Here is a 24,741-nt window from a genome sequence, read left to right on the forward strand (position 1 = left end):
GAGATGCAAAATTATCGAGCCCTTCTTCAGATCTACTGAGTCAGAATTAGCGTTCAGTAAGCGGTAGCTGGATAACCATAATTGCAACAGTTGGTATTATTACTGTAAGACTGAATGGTCTTAGATTCTCTGCAAATTCACATATCAGGGAGGTGTCACTGTACGTGTCTGGGCATTGTGAAATTGCATGAGGCCAAGGGAGCAGCACTAGGAAACAGCCAGGATTCATCCAAGGATGGGGGTGGTAAGATTCAGGGCAGTTCTCCACATTCCGCCCTTTATTCTTTGGAGTTAAAATTCAAGCACCAACAATTCCACTAGAACAATCTATTTCTCCTTACATATAAATCAGGCATGATTATTCTTAAATGGGAACAGTCAGAGTGTATGGATAATCATTTAAATTGAGAGCTGAATAATGCATCTTGATTAGCAATACATTGAACCAAATGTGGGGGTAAAAATCAGAGTGCTTCTCTGTTCATTTTGTGCCTAGAATACTTGAAATGTGGTTAAATGGCACATTTATGTGCCCATTGAGCCCAGTAAATACCCCATTTGACTCAGGATTCTTTTTTACCAAAGCACTCTTTCAGATTGTGGAAATCGGCACTAGTCTATCAGCCGAAAGAAAGAAGATGGGATATTGAATTTTTAATTCATCATACCATTCTGCAGGTATTTTGTACTGTTTTATTGTTGAGTCATTGTTTCAAAGTCTTATTAAAGTCTTCATTTACCAACCCACCTTTTTTAAAATTGATACTCAGTGCAACACAATTACCTAGCAATAGCAAATTACCTGATGTGTTGTTACCACTCTGTGCTTGTTTGTTTCAAGAGAACAATCGGTGTACGTGGTATAATAAAAACACTAATTGTTCAAATAGTAACAGTGTCTAGATCATTTCTGTCATACAAATTTTAAAGATAGTAAAATGCTACTTGTGCATGGATCTAATTTGGGGGGATTTTACAGTGTACTTATTTTGATGCTTGATAATGTGCCAGCAACGTCACCCATGATGCCAAACAACAGCTACTCCCATCTGTGTCCCTCCAGCAGATATGGTGTCTATGTGCATATTGTTAGGAAGTGTCTACCTGTTACCCACAGTCTCTGCTTGTGAAGAGTGTTGCTTCTACCCACTGACAAAACACTTTGCAAGAAAAGGTAAGATGTTATGCAATCAGTATCGAATGCATGTTGAAATGCAGATGTTGGTTTGGAGAGAAAGAAGATGTCGGAGGGTAGGAGAAGAAAGGAAGATTGACTTGAGGGCCGAGTCAAGAACAATGTGGGCTTTGTGGAATCAGGTGAGGTGGTGTTTGCAGGCCAGGCTGGTGATGATGCAGGAGATGGGAGGAAAGTGGGGATGGAGCTTGGTTCCATTCAGGAAGGCTAACTTGAAGTAAATATTTACAGAATATATGAATTAATGGGTTGTGCCCCTACTAGGTATTGTAAAGAAGATTATTTTTAAGGGGAAAGAAGAGTAATGGCAAAGGAAAGCCCTCATCCTCTGGGAGCTGTATATACACATGGCTAGGAGAATGAATTAAAATTCACCAGTTGCCACTGAGTTTCATGCTTAGAATACTCAGGAAGAAAAAAAAAAAAACTCAGTGAAAACCTTTGACAATCCTACACTACATACATATCATGTCTCCTTACGGATTAAATGTTCCTATTAGCTTTACGAGGACAGTACAAATCTACACGTGCATGCCTGTGTGTGTATCTGTGAGTGTATTTAATCCATTGTATCCATGGTTCTTACCTGAGTTTTTCTTTTTAAATATGGTTTGTAATAATACCAGTTCCAAGGGACATGTTTTGGGAAAGGTTGTGCCAGCCTTTCAACAGCCTTGCTCAATAACAGCATTTCAAAGTATTTTGAAAGTAATATTTCCATCTGTCCGTACTTAAAAATTGTATACATTTCGGTATTTTTTTTAAGGTAACAGGAACTAAAATGAACACTTACACATTGGATGAGATCAGTGAAATGTGGCCTCTGATCCCAATTAATTCTTAATTTGCTTTAAGCACATCTCCATTATGTTGTTTTTTTCTTTTCTTTTCTTTCTTTTTTTTTTTTTTTTTGGTTTACTTCCAACAGACACGGAGGCAGTTCACAATCTTGCCAGGGACGGGGCAGAATGGGTCAGAAGGAGAGTTACCAGGGTGCTGTGTGCCTAAGAGTTTGACTCTTCATTTTTCTAGCATTTGGGGCAGAATAGACAGAGCTCTGGGGGGGAGGTACATCCAGGTGAGGCTCTGTCCTTGACCTGACCTTGCCTTTCTGTCCTATGTTCTGTTTTGCTGGTCTAGAAAATGCTGTCAGAGTACAACCTGATGGGATGAACATGCTTGAAAACTGTGAATGTCACAGTCGAGGGGGTTATGTTTCCATGGGGGGGTCTAACCTGTGCCTCACGGGGCTCAGAAGTAGGGTTGACACTTCCAGATATTCTGAGTTGAGGCGAGTGGCCAGACCTTTTTAGCCACCGCACTGAGCACTCATTCCCTGCAACCTATAATTGAAAGCATCAAAAGGAACCCCGTTTCTTTGAGCACCAGAGAAACCCTAATCCAATTACCGGAAAAACCCAAACATCGAGAATGATGTTTGCCAATAAAACAACTGCGTTCACATAAAGCAACATCTTATAAACTTCTACAATATAATGATCATTGGGAATCACCAGGAGGACAGGTAAATTCAGCTAGAAATAGACTATGCCATGTTGTATCACTTTAGGGAGCATTTAGATTTTTTTCCCTCCAACAAAAATAGCAGATAGAACCGGGGAGCATTTTGAAAGCCAAGAGAAAGGAGTAGTAATGATCATAATATACAGTCCATAGGAGAACTTGATGCTCTTAAAACTGGGGGCATTGTCATAACACCTCTGTGATATCACTGTCTTCCCCGTGAAAAGACAGAGATCCGTCCTGCCCAGAAGCACCCTCTTGGAATAATTTGGCAGAGGCCCATCTTCCTCCTTTGTCCCTGACTCTGCTTTCTGTGGCCAAGCCCAGAAAGGTCAGTCCGCTCCTGCACGTAAGCACTTTTACTTGTCACCACTCCCCATCCCTGCCCTGCCATGTGTTCTCGTGTGTTTGAACCTTTGGACGGAGTCCTGTTCTCTTAACAAGGAGCTCATTGTCTCCCTCATTCCTCCTGGGTGAATAAGCCCATCTCCCACTTTCTGGAAAAGACAGCTTGTTTAAATGACTCTGGAGCAGAACTGTTTTTCAAGAAAACACCCGGGATGAAATATCACCAAGGGAAAAACAAATCCCATCGCCTGGGGTTCAGAGGAGGGGGACTGAATCCACTGTTAGGTGTTTTCTGCAGCATAACATTGAGGGTAGGGAATCTGGTGCCTCACCATGGGAGGACGTGCAGGCATGAGGAAGGCTACTGCTAAAATCTCCAGGCTCAGAGTTCTTGCTGGGACCACCACAGGTGCCTGGTCTATGACCACGAGGTGGGGACTGACCGTCGCACTCTCGCTGTGGCACACAGGACCTCCTTGAGCTGGTATACCAGCACACACAGACCGAAGACGCTTATGGAGGGTCTTTATCAGGTGTCTCCCTGTGGAGTTTGAAGGAGAGGAAATCACTAGAAACACACAGATTTGCCCCAGAACTCTGGCTGGAAAGAAGGCAGGGTGGGGAGGGCACACAGTCCACACAGCACATGCGTGGACACAGAATGGTCTCACTTTACCTTAAATGGGGAGCCCCTTCATCCACTAGGCTCTGCACCATCATAGGATGGGTGCTCCCTATCTCTTCTCAACACCAGTTTAAAGGATGATAAGTCAAGTCATAAGGTGACAGTTGACCACAGGATATTTAATATAAAATAGACAGGGTGGCATGTGCACACACACACACACACACACACACACACACACAATCCCAGAGGAGAGCACATTTGTGTATCAGCTCTAGTCCTGACAGTTGTCCTGGTTTCCTGCCACCCTTCATGGCATGACCCCTGTGCCCACAGCTTGTCCTCAGGGTCTTCCACTGTGGGGGTGCCCTGATGATGTGGCGTCCTGAGGGATCAGAACCCCTGGCGGCCCTGCCTGAGTTGGGCAATCTTCCTCACCCATTTGCTTGTTCACTAGATCTGACAGCATCGGGACTTAACTGCATGAGACACGGTGTGTTCCTGGTCATAGTGGCAGCCTTGTCTCTTTGGGACATGCAGGGTTGATTAGTCCCACCTTTACCAGTCAAGGTTCTCTCCAGAGAAAGAGAACCGGTAGGACGTATCTACGCATTTGTCATCCCTATCTATCTATCTATCTATCTATCTATCTATCTATCCATCCATCCACCATCTATCCATCCATCATATCTACCTATCCATCCATCCATCATTCATCATATCTATCTATCCATGATAGCTCTAGCTATCTATCCCTATATCCATTCTATCTATCTATCTATCTATCTATCTATCTATCTATCTATCTATCTATCATCTATCTATCTATCTATCTATCATCTATCATCTATCTATCTATCTATCCCTATATCCTATCTATCTATCTATCTATCTATCTATCTATCTATCTATCTATCTATCTATCATTTTATCTACCATCCCTCATATCTGTTCATCCATTTATCCATCATATCTTTCATATCTATCTCATCTGTCATCTATGTATATCTATCCATATCTACGTATCCATAGGTCTGTCTGTCCATCATCTATTTATCATTTATCTTCACATGTCTACATATCTATAGATGCCTGTCATCTATTTATAATATCTATTTCTCTACCGACTTATGTATCTATTGATCATCACCATTTATCTATCTATGAATTATCTCTCTATCGAATTTTGAGGAACTGGCTCATGCAATTTGTGGAAGCAAGCAAGCCTGAAATCTATAGGACAGGAATGGAGGATGGAATAGCTGAGGCTATACTCTTTAGGCAGAATTTATTCTTTCTCAGAGAAACATCAGTTTTTGCTTTACACCTTTTCAAGTGATTGTATGAGTCTCGCTCACTTTAGAGTAAGAGGCTTGACTTACACTTAATATATCACAGACATTAAACACAGACAAAATGCCTTCACAATTAACATGTGGGCTAGCCTTTGATGGGTAAGTGGGTAGCATTAGCTTAGCCAAGTGGACACCAAAGACAGACCCTTGCACCACCCAATACAGGAACCAGCATGCTCCCTTTATGCCATTTGCACATGGGAGTGAGAACCTTAAAATCACCAGTACTTCCAGTTCGTTATGGTCTTTTTGGTGCCCATGGTGAAAAAATGTCTTATTATTATTTTTTGCTTCTACATTTTCATTTGCATTTTCAACTATGGTTCTCTTTATTCTGTTTTATGAAACCAACACTATAGATACATTTTTTTTGAACTGGAATTTAGCTTGTTAAAACAAGGTAAGGTTACAAGACATTTTCTTTGTTCTTGTTAAGATCACTCAGTATGAAGGGAAATTGCTTCTTAACAAATTCCTCTATCTTGCCAAAGTTTTCACATGTAAATTATTTAAAAAATGCAAAAGCGTCACTCAAAACATTTAAAAAAAAGTTTAGCAGATTGTCCAGCAAGTAGTATTTATTGCTGACATGCAAGCAACAATACCTGTGAAAATATATTTATTTTATTCTTTCATTGCTTAGAGAGAAAGAATGATGATAAAATTCTTGCAGATAAACAAATTCCACAACATTAAAACATATATTGTGTATTTTTCCTTTGTTCCAGAAAATAGTCCATAATTTTCAGTTTGGTTCTTTTTGGAATATAAGCCATCATTCCTTTCAATCAAACCAACTCATTTTGTCATAAGACCCAGCTTGTGAAATTGTAAGAAAAAGATACCTCTTACTGGATTTGGAGGAACATTTTATTGCACTCAAAAAATAATTTATACTGTGCTAAGAAATAGCAGCAGGACCAAAGTGCTGTCCATTATATTTTTCTGTATTATTACAAGTCCACACAAATCGAAAGAATAAATGCTGCCATTGTATTTCATAAAATATGTGCAAATGCATGTCTCTAAGAACTAGAAGACCATTTCAGTGCGGGAGGATGTAAACCAAAACATCACCAAACAAAGCGGCAAAGCTAAAATGAATTCTGAGAAAGTGCAAAATGTCTGCACAATTATGAAATGGATAATGATCAATCAATGACAATTACCTCATAAACCACACAACCTAAAGAAGATATTGATTCACATTTTCCCATCATTTCAACCTCAGTAAATAAAATTGAAAGAATTGCTTGTGTTTAACAAGCTACTTATCCAGATATCGTTATGCATCTAGTGAAAGAAGGTATGAAGTATTTCTTGAACAATTAGGTTTTTTAAATGCACCTTCTGTAGTGTCCCCAATAATTAAATACATGACAGATTATTACAATTCCAAACATATTTTGATTTAAATGTTTTTTTCATTTTTAATAAAAATATAAATGTATTATTTGAAATTAATTATAAAAAGTGTTTCATTTAGTCATTTACACCGTGTTTTTATCTTCAGGTTGTAACATATATTTCCGTGGTGATTACATTGGATTCAGGTTTGGTTAGATAATATTTTGGGATCAATTTCTCCTACCCATGAATATTTTCCAACTCGTGTCTATCATACACGTTTTTATCAATTTTAATTTTTTCCATTTGGTAAAAATGTATTCTACATGACAGAGCAGTGAACACATGGATACGTGCTCAACGATGTTTAAGGAGGATAAAAAGTAATGTAGCAAATTATTACTAGTAGACTTTTTCCCTTAGAAGTGTCTCTGCCCCCATGAATTCAAGTTGTGTTTGAAACTGTTCTACCATCCATGCCTTCACCATGCCAGCCCGACCAGCAGCAATCACACCATAAAAGTGAACAAAAAGTTAAATTTCAGTGCCACTAGCAACTCTTCTAGTAGCCAATTTGTTGCTTTATAAACCACTTCATGTTTGAGGATAACACATAACAATGTCAATCCAGTCAAGGACAATAATCTCAAAGGGGATATTGCCAACTCTTAGGTCTTGATAAACTATGAAATTGTATCTATCTGTAATTTTGTGTGTGTGTGTGTGTGAAGTAATCTCTACACCCAGTGTGGGGCTCAAACTCATGACTGTGAGGTCAAGAGTCACACACTCTTCCAACTGAGCCAGCCAGATGCCCCTTCTGTTTTTCATTTTTACAATGTATGGAGAAGGATGAACTAATTATGAGGACTATAATGTGGAATTTCCAAAATGTGTGATTTCACAGTAGGGGCCAAGTGCCTTAGGCAATGGATGCCTTTGAGATCACATGACTCAAGAAGACTGGATCCAACTAGTGCGGTTGGGTTGCTGTGGTTCAAGTACTCCCTTGATAAGTGAGTTAGGACACTTGTCTAAGTGGCATTGAGAGGCATCAAGAATTCAAAGGTGTTATTATCTTGGATATAAGTACACGTGACCCTTGAAAGGCAGGCCACCAACCCTGGAGCAGTTGGAAGTCTACGTTCAAATTTTGATTCCCTCCAAATTTAATTACAATAGCCCACTGTTGGTTGGTGACATAAATAGTCGATTAACACACAGTTTGTATGTTACATGTATTCTATCTGTATTCTCACAGTAAAGTAAGCGACAAAAGAAAATGTTTAAAAAATCATAAAGAAAATGCATTTACAGAAGTTTATTAATTGTATTGTATTAATTGAAAAATTATTGTATTGTATTAATTGTATTGTATTAATTGAAAAAAATCCACATATAAGTGGACCTGCACAGTTCACACCCACGTTGTTCAGGGGTCAACTGCAATTGGGAGGCGAGCCACCTGTGAATACGGACAACATGGAAATGGTACTGAGCTGAAGACCACGTGAGTTTGTACTGGTTGCACTCATACAGATCTCGTATCCATGAGTAGAGTATTTGGTACATAAAATGTAGCATACAACACCAAAGGACCCTTCCTAAATAATCATGATGTACATAAAAAGAATTATTTTCTGAACAAGAGTGTGGAGCAACAAGACCTCTCATTTGTTGCTGGTGGGAATGCAAAAAGGCGGAGCCACTTTGCAAGGTACGTTGGTGATTTCTCGTTGGTGGTGTGTCCCAATCTCCAAAACTCACCCTTTCTACCTTTTCATCTGACAGTTTATTTTTTTTAATTTTTGTTTTTTTAAAGATTTTATTTATTTATTTGACAGAGATAGAGACAGCCAGCGAGAGAGGGAACACAAGCAGGGGGAGTGGGAGAGGAGGAAGCAGGCACATAGCGGAGGAGCCTGATGTGGGGCCTGATCCCACAACGCCAGGATCACGCCCTGAGCCGAAGGCAGACGCTTAACCACTGTGCCACCCAGGCGCCCCATCTGACAGTTTATTTTACTCTTTGTAATATCCTTTATAATACACGAGTGATAAGCAAAGTGTTTTCCTGGGTTCTCTGAGCCACTGTAATGATTATTAAAAACCCAGGAGGGAGTTATGGAAACCCCAATTTGTAGCAGATTGGATAGTGTTGTGGGTACCCTGGTGACCCACTAGTTTCAACTGGTATCTGAAGGGGGGGCAATCTTGTAGGACTGAGCTCTTGACCTGTGGGGTCTGCACTAACTCCAGGTAGATAGTGTCAGAAATGAGTGGAACTGTAGGACAGCCAGTTGGTTGGTGTCTGTAGAGAATTTCAGACTTGTTTGGCATGGGTAACCCACAGCTGTCCCACCACCTGTGGCCCATTTACACACTATGCATGCATCCTACACAGCATCATGACACTTTATTCAGTGGTTTTGTTTACAGGTTCTTCTCTACCATGATTCCTAACTTTAAGTAAAAAAGCTAACCAATCAAGCAACTAATTTCTTACATGAGGCTCTGTGAAATAGGAAAGATATGAGCAAATCATTTGTTCCTTATTTTTTAAAAAATATTTATTTATTATTTGAGAGAGAGAACAAGCAAGAGGGGCAGAGGGAGAGGGAATCTCAAGGACACTCCATGCTGAGTGCAGAGCCCATGAGGGCTCAACCTCATGACCCTGAGATCATGACCTGAGCCTAAACCAAGAGTTGGATGCTCAACCAAATGTGCCACCCAGGCACCCCTAACAAATCATTTACTAAGCAACGTCTGTGAGTCTGGTGGGCAACGTCATAAGGGATCCAAGATAAGCATGATGGACACATTTTGCTGCCTTTGTGAAGCTCCTAGTTGAGTAGCATGGCAGACACTGGTCAAGAAGCAAAGAAGCATAAAATTACAACCATGACAGATGACCTGGAGGAAAGGTAAGACGTGCTGAGTGAGCGGTTCATGCTCATCTCTAATGTGAGTGAGAGGCCAAGGCTGGAGGTGCTGGTCCTTTCCAGTGAAGATGCAAGAGAAAAGAAGCACCAAGCAGACATCAGAAGCAGCAGCCCTCGGAGCCTGCGTTATGGATGGAAGAGAACCCCTGAAGGACAGGTAGAACAGGAAGGAACTTCAAAACACATGCAGGAGCAGAGACAGAGAGACCAGAGAAAAATCAGGAGACAGGGGTCTTTGCAGACAAGGGAAGTGGATGCCCCCAGTTCCTGGGAGTGGATGGGAGTGTGAAATATTGACTAAGAAGCCAAAAAAGACCGAAAATTTTCTACTGGATTTGCCTATGTAGAGATCAAGGGGCCTTGTACAAAATCTACTCCACTGGAGAGATGAGTAGCCGAAAAAAAATGGAATAAAGCAAATGAATCCAGGAGATCCTTAAGAACGGGGTCTATATCCTTATTTCCACAATGGCATGAAGAGAGTCGGTGTGTGAAATTATTTGTTAACTGGATGTATAAGCTAAGAGATGTTTTGTTTTTCCTTGATGCCTGGTCCTTAAGGTGTCTGATAGCTAGATCCCCTCTTCTATTTTAGTCTTTCTCCGTAGGAATAGGGCTGGCCACAGGCAGGATCCCAATCCTATAAGCCAGTTGGAGACATCTGTCTGCCTGGAACTCACCCACCTCCAGCTATTCCTCCAGATCCTAAAGTTCATGCCTCGTGGCCTGTACATGAGGGAGATGAAACGATCCTCTCCCACCCAACAAAAGTGCCTGAAGACTTTTGGATAGGTCCAAACAATTTCAGGTGAGGTCTCAAGATGGCTGAGAAGTTACACCTTTTCTTGCTGACTCTGTCTTGCTCTCAGCGTTATCGTATCTTTACTCATGACCCAAAAAAGTTAAAAAAAAACACACACCAGAAATGGTCTCATATTTAAAAGCAATGGCTCTGAGAGCATATTTTTAATACATGGCATATGGACTCACCATCTGCCAGCTTCGCCCGAGAGTAACGATTGGTGGGTAGTGAAGAAACTGACATTAGAAAATGATTAAGTATTACAAGGTTAGTCCAAATCACACATATGTCCACACGCGTCCCAGATGAACTCCGAATTATGAAGAACACGTGGGCTTTCTATTTTTTCCCCCCAAATCCGTTCTTCATTCAGTAATTTAAGACAAGCAATTGATGGTTTCATCCAACTATGGTCAATCCCATGAAAATTTGCTTAGGAGTTAGAGGAATAAGAAAAACAAATTTACACATGGAAAAATAGGATTTTGTAATGGAAATGATTTGTAGAGTACATGGAGATTGAATGATCCTGGAGCTCATTCTTATCTTTGAGCGTGAACGCATTAAATGTCCATGTACTTAAGTACTGTCAGAAGGAAAGTGTTTTTTGGAGGCCGGGTTATTATACTCCCAGAGCAACAGAAGTTGTTGAACGCTTTTCCAGGTTCTGGTAGAAACCACATCACAAAGATGGGATTAGAGAAAAAAGGAGATTGCTCATGACCCTGCCATTGCAAAGGGATGAGCCCATGGCACAGCTTTCCAAACACAACTCTGCTTTTATTTACAGAATATGTGAATGTTTTACTTAATTTTTTTTTAAACTTTGCAGGGAAGATGAAGTTAAGGACCTGGGGAGGGGTCGATTATCTTGGATTACCTGGTGGATCCAATGTAAGCACAGAGGTGCTCAGAGAAGGAAAGTGGGAATATACCAGGGTTTGCTGTAGGGCATCTGGGAACAGAAGAGGCTGGAGTGAGGTGAGGAAGAGGCCGTGAGCCGTGGGGTGTGGCAAGGGATAAATTCTGCCCAGAAGCTCCCAGAAGGAACACAGCCCTGTGAAAACCTGCATGTTAGACTCGGACCTCCAGGATTTTAAGAACAAATCTGCATCATTGTACGGCCCTAAAGTTGTGTTAATTCACTACACATCAGTATTGAGAAATTAATTTTCAACCCAGTTAAAAGGAAATTAATATCAATTTAATTAATATTAATATATTAAGATCAATAGCACTTTAGTATATGTTTCATAGATATATAAATTTACGTATTATATTAATTTAAAATATACAGTTTGCATTTCTGGGTTCATCAGGCATTTCTATTTGCATATACTTATAGATGTTTAAATGTATATATATCTGTGTATATATATGTGTATACACTTATGGATACCTATATATTCATACACATTTATGAATATATGTGAGATATAAATTTAAAGGATAATATTATCTACATACATTTTGAAAACTTTTTCATGGAAGTTCAGATCTGTGCGGTAAAGCACACAAGTAAAAACTGTGTGGTTTATGGGATTATCAGAAGTGAACACGCCCTGTGCCACCAATTAAGAAATGGAGTTTTTCGTGCACGCTAGAAAGCATGGCCCTTCTCACCAAAGCCCGTCCTTTCTTCTGCAAAATGCATACACTTTACCACCAAAGATCTGTTTTGCTGTATTTGATAGTTATTTATTTTTAAGATTTTATTTATGTATCTGAGAGGGAGTGAGAGAGCCCAAGAGTACAAGAGCAGAGGCAGAGGGAGAAGCAGATTCCCTGCTGAGCAGGGAGCCCGACGTGGGACTCGATCCCAGGACCCTAGGATGATGACCTGAGCCGAAGGCAGACACTCAACTGAGTCAGGCACCCCTATATCTGATATTTATATAAGTAAATTGGAAGAATGCTTTATGTTGTGTTTGGCTTATTGTGCTCATGGTTGTGCTCATTGACTTCTGGGCCCTAGAGAACCCAGTGCATTTGCACATTGAAACACTGATGGACATGTGGATTGGCTATTACGGTGAAGCTATAAATACACATACACCAGAGCCGAGCGCACAGGTCCCAGTGTTCTGTGGGGGTATAGACACAGGAGAGCAACGATGAGTCACAGGCTGGTGCAAATTTAGTTTAAAAGGCACTGCCAAGGCAGATTTCTAGACTGCTCATAGAAATTTATATTCTGCACGAAATGTGTAAGAATTACAATGATCCCATGTCCAAATCCACACTAAGAACTCTGTATCTTTTTTAATGTGGTTTGGTTGAGGGTATAATGATATTCCATAGCAGCCTTAATCAATTTTTCAGTTCACTCACTATTTAAGAACAATAATTATATCTGCTGTAATAATATATGACATGATAGTTATTAAGTGTAATTTAGTAATAAAATATGTATGGTATACATACATATATAAGATAATATGTGACTAGTTTGTATTGTTAATATATTACACATGTTTATAAAACAGGTTACTTCTTTATATTTTCTGCATGAGGGTCTTGGGTTATGTGAGTTGCAGATATGTTCTCTTTTGGCCCATTAATTTTAAAAAAATATTTATTTATTGGGGCGCCTGGGTGGCACAGCGGTTAGGCGTCTGCCTTCGGCTCAGGGCGTGATCCCGGCGTTATGGGATCGAGCCCCACATCAGGCTCCTCCGCTATGAGCCTGCTACTTCCTCTCCCACTCCCCCTGCTTGTGTTCCCTCTCTCACTGGCTGTCTCTATCTCTGTCAAATAAATAAATAAAATCTTTAAAAAAAAATTTATTTATTTATTTTAGGGAGAAAGTGGAGGAGGGGGACAGAGGGAGAGAGAGAATCTGAAGCAGACTCCCTACTGAGCAGGGAGCCCGACATGGGGCTCAATCCCAGGACCGTGGGATTGTGACCTGAGCTGAAGTCAAGAGTTGGACGTTCAATCAACTGAGCCACCCAGGTGCCCCTTAATTGTGGTAAGATATGCATAAGATAAAATTTGCCATTTTAACCATTTTTTAAGTGTACTGTGTGGTGGAATGTAGCATCTTCACATTGCTCCCACCCATCTGTCTCTCCATCCACCCACCACCCATCATATCTATGTATCTATGTATCTATGTATCTATGTATCTATGTATCTATGTATCTATGTATCTATGTATCTATCTATCTATCTATCTATGTATCTATCTATGTATCTATCTATCTATATCCATCAAATCTATCCATCAGTTCATCCATTCATCCAACCATCCATCCACCCATCTATCCATCCCTATGTCCATCCATCCATCCATCCATCCATCCATCCATCCACCCATCCATCACATCTATCTATCTATCTATCTATCTATCTATCTATCTATCTATCATCTATAAATCCATCAACTCTATCCATCCATCCATCCATCCACCCACCCATCCATCATATTTATCTATCTATCTAGCTCAATACTTCACCCATCAAGATTCGTTATGTATCAGCTTCACTGGGCTAGAAGGTGCCCAGATATCTGGTAAAACATGATTCTCAGTTTCTGGATGCCTTTGGACTCGGAATCACACTGCAACTCATTTTCCATTGGCTGATCTGGTTCTCAGCCTTTGGGCTCTGGATGGGACTATTTTATTGGCTGCTCTGGGTGTCCAGCTGGCTGATCACAGATCCTGGGACTTGTTAGTCTCCTAGCCATATGAGCCAATTCTTCATAATAAGAAAATATATGTATTATATTTATATCTAACACTTCCTTGTTGGTTCTGTTCCCCTAGAGAACCAGTGCAGTACAACTGGATTGCTCATCTTTGAAATAACGTTAAGCGGGCAAGTCTATACAGTCTATAGACACAGACACAGATTTGGATGTGCATACACATAGACAGATCCATTGTTTCCCCAAAACACCCAGACTAATTCATGCGTTGTTTATTTCTACAACCTAGTGCACAGTGATGGCAGGCATTGGTTCATATCTGGTGCCTTCAAAACCGAATAGAATCACCCCTCGGGCAGGTGCCTGACGAGTAACTAAAAGACCATAAAGTCCCCAGCATAATTTAGATTATCCACATTCTATTCCTACCAGTCTGGAATGTAAGGTTATTCATTTTATAATTAAAAAAAAAACTGTGCTGCTGGTACAGCTGTAAGTAAGAAGAGGGTTTAAAAATTTCCAAAAACCAACCTAGGTGTTCTTGAAATATGAGCTTTCTTAGTTCACTAGATGTTCACAGAACACGTACACACTGTGGAAGGGAGAGTGTGAAATCGAGTTTAAATCAGAGTATATAAGTTGAATGGTACCAATCACGAATTAATATACAACCGTTGAGAGGCAACGAATCATAACTACAAAGGACTCTGATTTATTCACCGCCTTTGTATTGCTTAAAGAAAGGTAAAAGTTTCTTTCAAGGCAAATACATATTTCCTCCCCAGTCTCTGCCACCCCCAACCCAGGTAAACAAGGAGAAATTCAGTGGGTTGCTGATTTCACACATCAACAGAATTTGCCTCTAAATGTGTTCACCGTTTCCTTTTCCAGGTTGACGAGACTATTAACTTTTTCTGGAGCATTTTCTCTTTGAACGTAAAGTACTGTTTCCATTTTACTGAAGATAAAAATGGGAACTCTCAGATAGTACTGTGAAGAGCAGTGTCAAAATACGCCATAAAAACGTGTTTTATCGCTCGGATGTTTAACCAAGTAATTCCAATTCATTCATTCTGTCATGAGGAACTGGTGCAAATTTTGGAAAGATAATCTAAAAACTAGATTTATCCATAATCCTTTCAGTGTGTGTGGGGGGGGAGTGTCTGACAAAAGACAAGATAAAACTTTAGAAATGGAATGATAAGGATTTTGCATGTGAATTTGCCACGACTACCTCATGGAAGAGTCTTTAGACATTCAATTGGCACAGGATACCAGAGAAAATAGTTTTGTATTTAATACAAAAGCCGTTCAAATTGGGATATGTACTGACATAGATAAGAATGCTCACATATATAAAACAACGGGACTCATGTATACATAACTATGTCCAAAAGATAGCAGGTGAATTCACACATGTGTAGCAGTGTCTCTGATTGATGCCAGATGGAGGATTCTTAGGCAGTATGCCAATTTCTCACTTCTCACCAAACCCACCGTTTCTGCCTAAAGCCTCTGTTCAACCTTCTTCCTGACCTGTGTCTGTCTCATTGGTTTTCCAATTTCTGTTTTCATCCCCCTTAGGAAAGCCTATAACGTTTCATTAGTTTCAGGTGTGCAACACAATGATTCGATATTTGTATATGCTACAAAATGATCACCTAGCCTAAGTCTAGTTAACATCCATCACCGCAGGTACTTGCAATTTTTTTCTCAGACAATGTTTACGATCTACTCCCTTAGCAACTTCCAAATATGCCATACGCTATTAAAATAGGTTTCTTAATAAATGCACAGCAATGAAGTAGAACATGTAACTTGTTAAATTAGTTATACACCTTTTTGTAACCTACATTAATTAAAACAGGTGAATCATTGCATTGTTTGTGATGTAACACCATGGGGAGAAGAAACGGTGTCTATGTATCTGTTAAGTTTCAGTGCTCAGAACCAGGGTCAGCATGTTTTGTTTTTTTCTTCTAAAGGGCCATATAGTAACTTTTGATGAGGTTTGTGGGATATACTCTCTCCTGAAACTGCAGACTCCACTTGGCTATGCTATCACAAAGTAGGGATAGACATTGATGAATGAAAGGGGATGAGCGTGTTGCCTTGTGATTTTATTTACAAAGATAGTGGGCGGGATGGATTTGGCCAATGGGATGGTGTACATGGCATCCCCGGGCTTAGAATATTTCTCTCATCCTTAGTTTTTTTGGGGGAGGCGGGGGGTGACTTTCATATCCGAAAACAATGTCTGGCTGCAACTATTTCCTTCAAATAAAGTACAATAAGGAAAAAATACTTGCCTCCAGAAATTCAACAAAGATGAATATATATCCATATATATTCCATAAATGATGGCATTAAACCTACTGTATTTCGCCGCGGTTGTTATAATCCAAAACATCCACACTTCGACTCTTAGATACTTTCAAACCTTTCAAGCGTGTTCTGTACCTTTAGATTTTATATCTGACACGGGTGTATCTCAGCCTCCTCACGGAAAAGGCGTCTTTTCTGCCTTTTGATAAGGCCGTGGAAACGTTCGTTAGAACAGAATCTAGCGTTCCAAAAAGCTGTCATTTGGGATGTGACTCAGACGGATGGCACGGACGGGTCCTGAAAAGTAGATGAGCTTTCTCACTACTCAAGGCAGGCAGAAGCCCAACGCAGAGCCAACGGATGGAGACAATTAAGTTACGTGAGAAGTTGAGACTGTTGTGTGCTTTCATTTCTAGATTGTTAGGGCAGGATAAAATATTGGCGTGAAGTCTGCACACACATTCACAGAAAGATTCAAGAGTTCCCCAGGGTATCAGCTGCTTCAGAGACCAAGCTAAGTTACTGCATTCAAAGTGACATGGTTACTGAGTACGTAAGACCTCGGTTTACGAAGTTTGGTGACCATCAGACATGCTGGTAGAGCTCTGGAAGATGGACATTCCAACTCACTAGGTGTGTGGTGGGCTTTGGGGTTTATGAGCTTCAATTACTCTAGGTTGGGAAACTCTGTTCTAGACATCCCGCTAACACAAGGCTCCTTTGCGTTTATAACTGGACACACTTCCCCTGGTTCTAGGATCAAGGGCACTGGCTTTATTTCCTAGTTGGAATGCTAGTTTCTGTTTCTGTATCAGCAGATAGAAAGAAGGCAAGCACCACTCATGCATTTTGCAACTGTCAGTGTTTGAGGGTTACTGTCTAAGTGACTGGGATACTCATGGAACGGGACACACTTATTTAAAATATCCCTGCAAGGAGGTGCCTGGGTGGCTCAGTCTGTTAAGCGTCTGCGTTGGGGTCAGGTCATGAGCTCAGGGTCCTGGTGATTGAGCCCCATTTCAGGCTCCCTGCTCAGGGAGTCTGCTTCTCCCTCTCCCTCTGCCCCTCTCCCCACTCCTGCTCTCTTGCTCTCTCTCAAATACATAAAATCTTTAAATAACATGAAATATCCCTGCAAGATTTGCATGGCGAGGTAACTAGACCACACATAGACTAATGTCAAGTACACCACATCTAGGCTAATGCAACTAGACCACACATGTTCATTTTGGGGGTTCTGCTGTTTGACAAACTCAAGGTTGTGCTTATCAATCACACCCCGCCCTGTATCTTGTAAAATTCATTCCCAGAACAACGGATTCTCAGGGGTTATCTGCACCAATGAATCTGTTGCTGATGTAATGCATAAAGCCACAGAGAACACGATCTTATCCAACACAAGCGCTCAGTGTAAGTGTACGTATAGGCTGTGGGTGTCCAGAATTAGAGGGAATAGTGTCTTGGGGTGACATATGGCTAGACCATTACATGGGGTGATCTACTAGGGAACTTTACACGGATTCAGATGTTCCTCCGAGCAAGGCTGCATTACGCGTACAATCCATTTTGTTTTTTAAAACAACGTTTATGGGTTTTCATCAATGGTTTATTTCTACTGGGGCATCAAAACACAGATATGAGGCTCTTCATAAACCACGATTCCTAAAAGCTATTAAGGGAACATGAATACAGCCCTATTATTGCCCCAGTTTTCACAGTAGACACAAATCGAATCAGCCAATTGTCCGCCATCCAGCGCTCAAGGGCTTGATATTGGAAAATGTTCTTTTGTGCACCTCCTCTGCTCTCCACTCTGATTTGACTGCCATAAAAAGGGACAAGCTCTTCAGAAGCTACTGGTAAGAAAGCCACCTGGACCCCTGAGCTCTCTGAGGACCCAAATTGGAAGAGAAACACACTGCGGGTCAAGCTGGGGAGAGATTGCAGCCAACAGAAAGAAATGTTCAACGATGTGTCTGTGAAGGAAATTATGCCACAGTTATAAGAAATTTAATATTCATAAAAATATCACTGCATTTTAAAAAATGGGATAGACACTATTTTTCTTAATTTTATAGCCAGCCCCAAATTAGCATGTTTGCACCTCAAAAGTATAGCTCAGTTGAAAGGTTTGTTTACAGGTAGACAATTGATGCCTGACAAAAATTTATTGTAATTATAGGATTCTAATCATGTAATAATTATATGCATAATATTATATGCATAATATATAATATTGCATATTATACACCAGTCATGTCATAGTTTTCTAAATAGAGTAAGTGTGTTTATTTTATATAGATGATTAGTGAATCTTCTTGTGGAAAAGCCTTTAATTTTCTTTTTTTTAAAAGATTTTATGCTGAAGACCCCAAGATCAAGAGTTGCATGTTCCAGTGACTGAACCAGGCACTCCGAAAATCCCTGGATTAAAACTCAAAATCTGGGACGCCTGGGTGGCGCAGTCATTAAGCGTCTGCCTTTGGCTCAGGGCGTGATCCCGGCGTTCTGGGATAGAGCCCCACATCAGGCTCCTCCGCTATGAGCCTGCTTCTTCCTCTCCCACTCCCCCTGCTTGTGTTCCCTCTCTCACTGGCTGTCTCTCTCTGTCAAATAAATAAATAAAATCTTTTAAAAAAAATAGAATCAATCTGTTTCTTGGGGCGCCTGGGTGGTGCAGTCGTTAAGCGTCTGCCTTCGGCTCAGGGCGTGATCCCGGTGTTCTGGGATCGAGCCCCGCATCAGGCTCCTCCGCTGGGAGCCTGCTTGTTCCTCTCCCACTTCCCCTGCTTGTGTTCCCTCTCTCGCTGGCTGTCTCTATCTCTGTCAAATAAATAAATAAAATCTTTAAAAATAAATAAATAAAAAAATAAAACTCAAAATCCGATAGCCAGGGAAGTCTCAATAAATTTGACTAAAACTATTTTTGCAATAGTCTTTATAGCAAAAGATACATAAAGCAAGAGAGGGACACTCTGGGAAAATTTTTGCAAATGACATCACAGAGGGCTAATTTCCAAATATATAAAGATCTGTTAGAAATGTGTATGCACCTATAAAAGCCTGGAGATGTAATCTAAAAGAAGGATAATGAAAATTACCCGGAGTTGATAAAAAAGGGAAATATACATTATTATTAGTTATATGAAATATGCACAACCCATTAATAAAAAGAGACTTTAAGAATTGAAAGCATACTAAGTTCATTTTTTTTACCTATCAGTTTTGGCTGAACTGTGTAATCTGACCCACGCTTCTATTCACAAGTCTGAAATGTCTGCACACTTTTCCACAGGGACCTCAACCTGCTACCGCTGACTTCCTACAAAGCAGGATGTGTAAGTATCTGCAACTCTTTACAAACGCGTTTACGATTGACCCCGAAGTCCCACTGCTAGGAAGGTATTTTGCATACACATCCAGACTTCCATGAAAAATCTGCACAAGGTAATTTACGGCTGCGGTTTTTCTATGGAATCAAACGCTCCGTGAATCATCCCCGTACGTAAGAAGGAAATCTAGGTTGCCACACACACACAAAACCATATTTAGGAACTGGTCTATGTAGCATTACAACAAGATGGTCAGGATATCTTAAGGAAAACGAATGTTAAACACTGAAGAAGATAAGTCAAGGAAAAAATAGGATGCTAAGAGATCCTTTGTGCAGAGAAATAATGAACCCTAAACACTTGTGTGTGTAGTTGCTTACGTTTGCACACTGGAATTTGGGGGTTGGTGAAACGGGAATGGGAATGTTGTTCCCTGCTCTGTGTTGAGTGAGGGTTGAAGGGGAGCCCATGGCGCCCTTGTGTGGGGGTAACTGAGGACAGTTGAGTAAAGGGAACAAAGCCAGTAAAAAGTCGCAGGATCGGTAACAGCAAGATGTGGAAACCAGAAGGGGCAGAGAGGGAAACGACCCTAAGAGCAGGGTGCAGGGAGGAGCCCCTGGGGGCTCAAGAAGCGGTCTGGGAAAACAGTGTGGAGGTCCCCTAAAAAGTTAAAAACTGAGCTACCCTATGATCCAGCCATTGCACTACTGGGTATTTACCCCAAAGATACAGACGTAGTGAAGAGAAGGGCCATATGCACCCCAATGGTCATAGCAGCATTGTCCACAACACCTAAATCGTGGAAGGAGCCGAGATGCCCTTCAACAGATAACTGGATTAAGATGTGGTCCATATATACAATGGAATATTACTCATCCATCAGAAAGAACGATTACCCAACATTTGCAGCAACATGGACGGGACTGGAGGAGATTATGCTAAGTGAAATAAGTCAAGCAGAGAAAGACAATTATCATATGGTTTCACTCATTTATGGAACATAAGAAATAGGAAGTTCAGTAGGAGAAGGAAGGGAAGAATGAAGGGGGGGTAAACAGAAGTTGGAATGAACCCTGAGAGACTGTGGACTCTGGGAAACAAACTGAGGGCTTCAGAGGAGAGGGGGGGGTCAGGGAATGGGATAGACTGGTGATGGGTAGTAAGGAGGGCACGTATTGCATGGTGCACTGGGTGTTATACGCAACTAATGAATCATCGAACTTTATATCAGAAACCAGGGATGTACTGTATGGTGACTAACATAACATAATAAAAAATTATTATTATAAAAAAAAAAGAAGCAGTCTGGGAGTAGAGGCTGCAAGAGCAGAGATTGTGCTCTCCCCAACCCTCCGACCTCCGCTGGCCGAACCGAATCAGAAACCAGAGGGCACAGAAGCCGTCTGAGCTGGTGCATGGGGTCAGGCTCTGGGAGCAAAGAACAGGGTGCAGAAAGACGAAGTGTGCATCTCGGGGGGCCAGGCACAACGGGCTGCAGGTTTGGGTCCAGGGGATGGGGGGCAGTGACGGGGCGCAGTCAGGGACCACAGTTTGTACCGTCCGCTATTTCAATATTCTTCACGTAGGGAAGCATGTCTGTATTCTCTACTTGGAAATCATCCACGACGCCCCAAATCATCACTTCTTGTTACACCGATGACATGATCACCATTCTTTTACCCAGCACTGAAAATGAGTATTCCCAAAGCTCGGTAATATGTTCATGGAAAGAATTGCCCTCCGAAAACAGAAGTACCATGTTAACGGAGTGGCAGCCAGTGCTGTGTTCAAACACATTTGCAGTGTTGCAACACGGAAAGCTGCCCTCAAGTCATCACACTGGAAACCACTTATTCTTTCTGTAATTTGCCGTATTCTTTTCCATAGATTCTCACTCGATATGCAACAGCAAAAGTATTATTCTGTTTACCAGCAGCAAATGCAGGCTAAAGTGACATTTGCATATATGTATTTTTGTTTGGAAATTACTATTCTTTTGATATTTTAATTAGATATTCAAGAAGCCATCATTAACCCCCTACGACACACCCAACCGTTTTGAGGGCTAGAATCCCAAAATTGAATAATTTTTTTTATTAGTTTCAGAGGTAGAATTTAGGCATGCATCAATTGCATACGACACCCAGCGCTCATTCCATCAAGAGCCCCCCTTCATGACCATCACCCAGTTACCCCATCCCTGTAGCCTCCTCCCCTCCGGCAACCCCCAGTTTGTTTCCTAGAGTTAGGAGTCTCTTATGGTTTGTCTCCCTGTCAATTTTCATCTTATTTCATAAGATTACATTTGTATATTATTATTTACAGCTAATACCATGCCGGCTATGCCTCTCATGCTTTTCCATTAAGCTTATAACAGCCAGCCCCCACTATTAAAGATTCCCTGGATCGTGAATCAATCTCTTGAAGAATGCTTGGATTTGGGCAGGACTGTATTTTGCTGTGTCGATCCTAACACTGAAACTCTACTAGCAAATACACACCAGAGAAAATTTTCTTGAAGGTAAAAAATACTACCTCTTGTCGCTTTCATCTTATTCACTCGGCTAAAATGTATATATAAATATACATTAAGCATCTCTTTTTTTAAAGAAGGGCACTTAAGAAAAGAAGAGGTTTGCAATAAATGATCCATTTCCGAGATTTATCCTTGGTCCATACGTATTTAACTCCATGCCACCGGAGAATATCTGCCCAGTTCGGAGCCGGGAGTATGTATGCTAGGCCTTACTCCCTAGGCAATATTAGCTCAGTGGTGATTTACAAGGAATGGCAACTTGATGAGTAGAAAGGGGAGCAAGATAAATGTCTGTATTCTGTCACAAACACTGCCGTGCACCAGTCATAAAAATGTGCAAACGCGGGATCAAACATACCTTTTTTCCTCCGCACTTCGGCCGGGTGCTACCGTAAATCCTTAACTCTACAAAAAGGACCCATGTATGATGTAGACTCCCAAATCAGTTTTTGCCAGTGTTTTATTTCCCTTTGCGAGAATCCCCCAAATTATTCAATTTTGAGACGTGGCTAGGTCTACATGTTCCCACATAATACACAATTGCATCTACAAATTGCCTTTCCCTCTTCTATGGGCATGCCTCGGAAATGAGAAATATTGAATTTCACCTGAGATATTTATACAGAATTGTTCAAAAAGAAAAAGTAAAATGATGCCTCACAAAGACGATGCTATGTTTCCTTAGCCAAATTTACTTGGACACAATGGGCTATATTTCTACAGTTAGGATTCGCTCTTTGCCGTATTAAAAAAAAAAATCAAATAAATGTAATTCAATCACGTATGGGCATTTAAACAGGTATAAAAAGACAAAATAGAGAAGCTTACATATTAATGCATTATGACAGTCTTTGCTGAGTGTATTATATAATAAATCATGTAATGAATTCATCTATTTTTCCAGCCTGAAAGAAAATTTCTCTAAGGTATTCAATCATCAAAGTGGTAGGAAAAGCCCAGTGGCTTAATTCCAGAGTAGTTGTTGTTTTTTCTCCAAGTAATTATGGTGTTTTTGTTTTACAAAATATGTGTATTTTGATATAGTCATATTTACCGATCCATGCTTTTATAGAAGATGTCACAGTATCTGGCTTAAGACATTATTTTCTATGGCGATACCAAGATGTTTTCCAATGTTTTCTTTTTTTTTTTTTTTTAAGATTGTATTTATTTGAGAGAGCGAGCGAGAGAGCACGAGTGAGGGGGAGGGACAAAGTGAGAGGGAGACGCAGACTCCCCGTGTTTTCGTCTGAAAGTCTGAAGTCTCTGCTTTTCACACTGAAGTTTTACTTTCATTTGGAATTTAATTAATTAATGCATCACGGAGATTCTCCTTCCAGATACTTCCCCCATATCATCAGCTATAGCAATGCTGCTACTTGACACTCCTGAGTCCGTGCTCTTCTTCCCCACAGATCTTCGAGGTGTTCAGAATGATGGGTGTTCCCAGCTGCATGTCTTTTTCTCTCCCAATGCTTCTGCAGCTAGAGGTAGCTATGGTTTGCAGTTCTAGAAAATTCTATGTGGCCTCAAGTCAGCCGGGTGGGTTTCCAGAATAAAACCACTGTCCTCCTAACAGAAGGATCTTGCATACTCAAGGGTTTGGACTCCTTTTCCTCCTGCCTGTACCGACAACACTGCTCGTTTACACACAACAGCCTTCTTGGAACTCTAAGCTGAAAATCCCAGCTGCTGGATGATGGAGACGAACACTTGGGCAAGATCCTGGGGGCGGAATGACTTTTTTGAGCACTGCATTCTCCAAACGCCTGAACTTAGTATTATTTCAAAGAAGCCAAGTGCTGTCTGATTAAGTCACTGATAATGATATCTTTCAAACAAAGCTGAAAGCAAAAGTCAAGCTTACAAGAACAGTGATCCTCTCATTATTAATCTCGTACGTGGCACAGCTTTTACCGGCTTCTTGATGGGCGAACTTGTAAGATGAAAACTGTCGTATGTCCGAATCTAAGCATGACAACTCTTACGTTTCAGGGTCTAAGGGGAGACATCGTAACGATTGACCCCAATCTTCTTCAAAATTCTGTTGGGCTTTTCTTTGCCCATTATATTTCTATATACACATTTAGGAACAATTTGTTAAGTCAAGAAAGGATAGTTAGAATACGTTAGAGTTTTAAATGAACTTGGTGCAGAACTGTCACCTTCTACATAAATTTGAAGAACTGACATATTTCCCTTACTGAGTCTACCATATACCAAAGACGGATCTATCTCAATTGATTTAGATGCTATTTTATGTTGGTCCTAAATTTTTGTTTTACATAGAGTTCTTGCTTTTTTTTTATTCCATGTGTTTCTAAGAATTTATAGATTTATTTCCATTGGGACTGGAATTTTTGAACAAACAACAGTCACATTTGGGACCTGGTGTAAATGAATGCTATTCATATATGTACACTGATCTTTTACTGAGAATACTTTTAAAATTATTTTGTCGTATTTATGAATCTGTGTAAAAAAAATACATAATTGGTAACATCTGTCAACATTAGCTGTTCCTCTCACTTCTCTTGTAATTTGTGCACTGGTAACACTTCCAATTCCATGATGAATAGAATTGTCACAAAGGGCATATTGTCTTGTTATTGATTTATAGGGAATAATCCTAATATATCAGCATTAAAGTAAAGCTTTCCTGTAATATTGTGTTAGATTCATTTTATCAAGAAGGTCCCTTTCCCTTCCTAGTTTCGAAAGCTCATTTTATCACGCCATTTTGAAGTTTACCAGC

This window comes from Ursus arctos, chromosome X (genome assembly GCF_023065955.2).
Source record: "Ursus arctos isolate Adak ecotype North America chromosome X, UrsArc2.0, whole genome shotgun sequence".
NCBI classification, from domain to species: domain Eukaryota; kingdom Metazoa; phylum Chordata; class Mammalia; order Carnivora; family Ursidae; genus Ursus; species Ursus arctos.